This window comes from Amblyomma americanum, chromosome 4 (assembly GCF_052857255.1).
Source record: "Amblyomma americanum isolate KBUSLIRL-KWMA chromosome 4, ASM5285725v1, whole genome shotgun sequence".
Taxonomy (NCBI): domain Eukaryota; kingdom Metazoa; phylum Arthropoda; class Arachnida; order Ixodida; family Ixodidae; genus Amblyomma; species Amblyomma americanum.
In genome coordinates, this window is record NC_135500.1 from 129,808,458 (window position 1) to 129,814,739 (window position 6,282).

General features: G+C 47.1%; 1 non-coding gene across 1 annotated transcript; it reads right to left on the bottom strand.

The window, feature by feature from the left end:
- Positions 1-2,891: 2,891 nt before the first annotated feature.
- Positions 2,892-2,964, bottom strand: TRNAR-CCU (transfer RNA arginine (anticodon CCU)). The gene has a single exon. It is a non-coding gene; the product is annotated as a tRNA-Arg (tRNA).
- Positions 2,965-6,282: the final 3,318 nt, after the last annotated feature.

Here is a 6,282-nt window from a genome sequence, read left to right on the forward strand (position 1 = left end):
AGGCTGGATGCATATTGGAACTAGTCTCCTGACGAGACCCTGTGGACTAAGAACACCTTTGTTTGCCTTCTGTTATTTTCTGTATATAGTTGAGATGCTTTGCTTTTTTTTTTTCGAGCGATGTTTATTGCCTCAGGGCATAAAGGTTATGAAATGAGAGATGAGGAAAATGATTAAATAAATGAAAAAAGGTGGGCTGATCTAATGAAATCAAGCAGTGAACGATGATATGGACCCTGTGTCCAGGCATTATAGGAATCCGGATTGTCCGGTGAGAGACCCACCGCCGCCAGGTGCCGAATTCTCGTCGGCTTCAGCGCCGGGCAGTCCCACAACACGTGGTGGATATCCGCCTCACAACTGTCTCTGATCTTGCAGACTCGTCTGAGGTCTTTCGCTTGCACTGAGTAGCACCACTTTACCTCATGTGTCTTTTTTAAAAATTTTTCTCCATCTTCTCTTGGTGTATTACCAAATGTGCTAGTCTTTTATGTTTGCTTCCTTGTTTATTAAAGAATTTCATTCTCGAGTAAGACTTCTATTTGTGTTTGAGCAATGTTAACTGCAAGAGGTATGCATAGGAATAGCTTGTCATAATGAAATATGGGTAGGCTAATGCAGGCAGTTTAATGTGTTTCACAAGACGCTAGGAAGTACAGTTGGTTGCTCTTTTTTTTGTAGAATCTGTGGAGAAAGTACCACGACAGAAATTCGTGGTTTGGAAGTCTTCCGAGGCTAACTATACCTATGTTTCTCTCATGCTTTTTTTTTCCAGTCATACAAGCTAGCACCTCATGATCCAAAAAGCTCTGCAGTCGATATACACGCTGCTGGTGTCACATTACCCCGCTCCGTATTCTCGCGTTCTCGTCCAAACTGCGTACGCTACGGCACAAAGGCTCCTCGCTCGGCGAACACAGGTGGTTGGGAACCTCGTTCCAGCCATTGCTTCGACTCGGACAGCTACTCCCACGACCACTTTGGCTTATGACAAGCACAGCTGCAGAAGCAGCCCCACCTTCAGTCGTTTTGACGGTCATGGACACCTAACGCTCCCCGCGAGGTGATATCATAAATCCGTCTACGCGTGAATGAAATGCAGTAGCATGGAACATCAACTCCGTGGAGCCGCTAAAGGAAGCGAAGGTTGCATACCGTCCGAAGTGGGCCGCCATATTCCTCAATTTTAGCACTTGACAGGGGTTGGAACACATCACATAAGTGCTACTTTGAAACCTTCACCTCGGAGTAAACACCCTTTTGGGTAGCAAGTTAACGCAACATAGGCAAACGCTGAAGAGGGAGACAAAACGCTCTAGTGACAAGTATATAGCGCGTGGCAAGTAGTAGTCAGTACTGCGCTGTCTTGTGTGTCTCCCTTGTAAACGTTTTTATACGTTGCGCTGACTTGCTACCAAACAGAATTGATCGCCATCTATCCCCGTAAAAAGTTTCACTCGACTACCTAAGACATCCATAGACTGGTCCGCATTCGCGCAATTCTAATCGTTCGGCTATAATTTATCTCCTAAATTTCTGATCTGGGGTCCTGTTAGTTTCCAGTGTGGCCCCTCCCTTAAAAACCTAATATCATTTTGTTCAGTTCAATAATTCATTCCTTTATGCATTCATCCATGTTTTATCTTTATTGCGTATAGAATTCTGTGTCCAGCGTTATTGCTTCGGCGTCTGTCTCAGCAACGTGCAGCTTTTGTGAGTCAACTAGGGGCCTTGTGCTCCGCACTGACTGACTCAAACGTCGCAAGTTGCGCCGCTGCACCACAAATGCCATGCGTTTCAAGGAGTCACTGGGACTGCCAACCATTTTTCCAGCAGCCACGTTCAAGCCCCTACCTACGAACTCGTCTCTCGGACGAATGCTCCGATTAGGTGTGTTGTAGTTGTTTAGGTCATGTTTTCTGCACAGCCGCCAATAAATTGCATTGTGCACAGAAGTCGCCGAGTATCAAAAGCATCGTTCCAACGCTACTACTAGAGACAGCCATGGCATCGCGTTATATGACTAATGCTTTCATCCAGCACTGCCGTATGCAGCCAAAACGTTAAGGCTAATCGGAAGGACCTCGAAATGAGATTGAGGACGGTACGTCGAAAGGTGAAAAGAAAGATGACGTTAAAGGGAGACGTAAAATGAACTGCGTGTATTATATAACAATGCTTGAGTGATTGATATCCCAGCTGGAATTTAGATGATGGAATAGACTTGGTCAGGGCATACATGTTTCAGAGAGAAGACCGGTGGTCGCTTAAAATAACACGACCTTACAGCCTTGTAAAAAGCCGTAAGGACACATTGTTTAATTGATTTACATTTATGGCACATTTAAGCTTTAAGTCTCTAGAATAGCGAGAAACCGACTGCTCACCTTTCAAGACATTTGCGATGCCATAAGTGCTCCACCACACGCACTAAAAGCAATTAAACTAACTGGCCCCAAGACATCTGACCAAGGCTGTGCGTACCAAGGGAAGGCATACGTCGTCGAGGGGGGCATAGGGTAGCGCGGGGGCACGCGGTTACAAGGCGTGCAAGTATATAGGAAGGAGCATGATTGCGGTAATTAGTCATCATGGAAATAATCCCTTATTCCGCTGCTAGACTGCACAGCCCACGACGATGACTGTCCTCATCGAAAGGGTTATGGTTATGTACGACCTGTGCGAGCATAGCTTGTGATCTACTGTCCGTCACAACAACCTATCACTGATTCGAGTGCGCACTGCTCTGTCCGCATATGTGAGAAAATATGTACCTTAGGACGGCCCTTCAAGGGTTGTGAAAGAAGCTCATTACCTGCACAGGTGAAATTCATGGTTCGATGCAGCTGTGCTGCTTCCAGCGAGCATGCAATTAACGTAGAAAAAATTCTTGCCCTCGGCGGGATTCGAACCCGCAAGCCCCTGTTTAGGAGACCGAAGCCTTATCCATTAGGCCACGAGGGCACAAGGCACCGCGGAATATGAAGCAGTTAAGGTCTATGGGTAAGTCGCGCTGGCTGCATTCATTGCAGAGACAGCTGAAAAACTGGCTTCTTTTCTCTCTCCTGGCATCTGTCCATAGGTCATGCATCGACGCTGCAGATGAGCTCCATGGAATTAGCTGCGGCTGCCATGTGCGGCTCCTGAACAAGGTGGAAACTTCATTATTTAATTGTTACAACACCAGCATAAGGGTTACTGGGGGCAGACTGAAGTTGGCCTGTATAGATTAAATACCGCGTTCTAATAAAAAAAAGAGGTGTAGTTTCACTGAAGCCGGAGGTTTGATAAGCCAGAAAGGGTGCAAAAATGAACTAAAGTTACGTATCGCCGCCACCGGTCGATTTAACAAGCTGACTGCGATGACGTCAATAGATTTCAGACCCGGATCTCCGAGTCTAGGCTGCACCACCATTCAATTACCAGTGGTGATCACAGAGTCAATTTTGTTACTGACGTGTCAAATTTTAGCCCAGTCGCGGAAATGTAATATCCCACTTCTAAATCTAATTATCTCATAAATAAATACGTCCTTTGCTGCCGAATAAACATCAACACGGCCACGAAGAGGCGCAGGATCGATCTTTACTCGCAAAAATCGGGTGCGGTTATTCTCTGTCTCCCATTAAAGAACGAGTTTCCATCCGAGACTTATATCCCTGCGGACCGACACGTGCTTTATTCGCCTGTGGACCAACGTGTGTTTTATTCGAAAGAAATATACTCTCGCTAATCTTCTTCCCAGGCATACAGCGCAATTTGTATGGTGTGGTTTGCCAAGAGGAGTTCCCGTCACTCGCGATAAATAAAATGAATCAAGCGTCCTTGAGGGGAACTCAATTTCTGGCTCGCTCGTGATGGAAAGGACATGATAGTACACTCTAAACAAAAAGGAGTAAAAACGGATAAGTTGTGCGCTTATAAAAAGGAGTGCACTAAAGGACATCTTACTCTCTTTTTACTCCTTCGTGTTTAGAGTGTAGGGTAACCTTGACAAAAAACTTGAGAGAGAGAGAGAGAAAAAAACTTTATTGTTGGAGAGGAAGTCGGGGCACGCCCCTGGGTCTCCGCACGACCCCACTGCACTCAAGTGTTTATGTCCCTAAGGTCTATAACACTGGCAGCCCGGCAGAATGAATTAAATCAGGGATAAATCGCAAAGGTAAATTTAAAGGAAACTTTTAAGATAATTCCAAGTAGAACGCCTTACTTTTCGGTGCTTGGACGGTATTAAGAGGAAGAGATGCTGACGACAAAAATTATAGCGCAATTGGCGATATTTGCCATTTCTGTATGCAGGAAAGGCAAATGATGGAGCAAATCCGAATCCATTGTAACCCCCCCACCCCCAGCTTTCAATGCATTTAAGGATTTAAAAGCTGCGAAGTTGCATTCACGAAAGTATAAATGTACAGAAAGGAGATTGGAGAGATGTTGGAGGGTGAGAGTAGTTAGCCAGGTAGAGAAGAAGTGACAGAATGATTTTGATAGACACTTTAGGAGTCATGCTAATTACCTAGGTGACAAAACTGTTGCCACTTCGATCTATACGGGAAGCTACAAATCATCCGTCTATACAGTACGTAGAGATATACCTGAGGAATGGCGAAGTGATGGTGTGGCACTTCTGAAGCAGGCGGTAGTTCAGCCAACATCGCTGACTGAAGAGTGCATACGGACATAAGCGTGGTGTAGCGCGTCTTCATGAAAATGCAGAAAGCATGGACTATAGCTGCTTGGGGTTCGAACAAGCCTGAACAATTGTTTATATCCGATCCCTACAATCCTTAGGACTTAGATATAAGACATATTCACGGTTCTAAAAGGGAAATATATCTTTGTAGTGGCAATTTGGACTAGCTGGTTCATAACTAAAAAAAGAGGCAGAACAGCGCAGCGATCAAGGACTCTCTTTCCTTTTTTACTTTCTATGATTAGGTTTCATGGTCATCGCCAGACGCTCTCTCCTGAGTTTTTTTCCTCCATACTCCCAGTCCTAATGAACACCTACTGGAGGGAAGGCGAGATCCCCCCGGAATGGAGGCATGCACGGGTGACCTTCATCCCCAAACCGGGAAAGAAACTCTCGATCGAGAATCTGCGGCCCATCTCCCTCACGTCTTGCATCGGAAACTCATGGAGCATGTCATACTTAACCGATTGCAAATTTACGCGGAAGACCGCGAGCTACCTCCTCCCACAATGATTGGCTTTAGGGCAGCTTGTCCACGCATTACATGATGCTCCAGCTTAAGAAGGACTTGCTGGACCCTCCACGCGGAACCGGAACGAAGGCAGTGCTCGGACTAGACCTGAACAAGGCCTTCGACAACGTCTCGCATGAGGCCATCCTCACGAACCTCTCTAAAATAGACCCGGGAGAACGGACATTCAATTACGTCCGATCATTCCTATCCGAGCGGACAGCAGAGCTTGCGTTAGGTGGCCTCAAATCGGAGCCCATTCCTCTGGGAAGCCGAAGCACGCTACAAGGCTCGGTGCTCTCGCCTTTCCTCTTTAATCTTGCACTCATTACACTACCCCAAAACTCGCCACCTTGCCGGGGCTGCAGCCCACCTTATACTCGGACGACATCACCCTGTGGGTGACCACTCGGAATGGCGGCCAAATAGAAGATACACTGCAGCAGGCGGTTGACATAATTGAAACTTACGCGTCGGGGGTGGGCCTTGAATGCTCGCACTCGAAATAGGAACTGCTGGTCCTTAGGGCGAAGCCACGCGGTAGAAACGCAAACCTGACCCCGCCGACCCCTCTGAATGTATATGTGCAAGGACTACCGGTCAAGGAGGTCCAAACCATACGCATAGTGGGCATGTACATACAGAGCAATCGCAAAAACACCGAAACAATCAACAGCCTTACGCCCACGGTCAATCAGACTGTGCGGCTAATCAGACGGATCTCCAACAAAAGACGAGGCATAAACGAGAACGATCTATGTCGACTTGTGCAGTCATTCGTGCTGAGCAGGATCGCCTAATCCCTCCCTTACCTGCAACTGCAGCTCGCGGAAAGGAACAAGGTCGACGCTGTAATCCGGCAGGCCTACAAGGCGGTCCTTGGGCTCCCGCACAGTACGTCCACGGAAAACTTGCTGGCCCTTGGGGTTCACAACACACTCTCGGAGCTGTGCGAGGCGCACCTCGTTTCCCAGCTCGGACGACTCACTCGTACGAGCACGGTAAGGGCCATCCTATACAGACTAAAGATGTGCGAACAGCTCCCATGAGAGGGACTCGAAAACGCAATTACCAACGC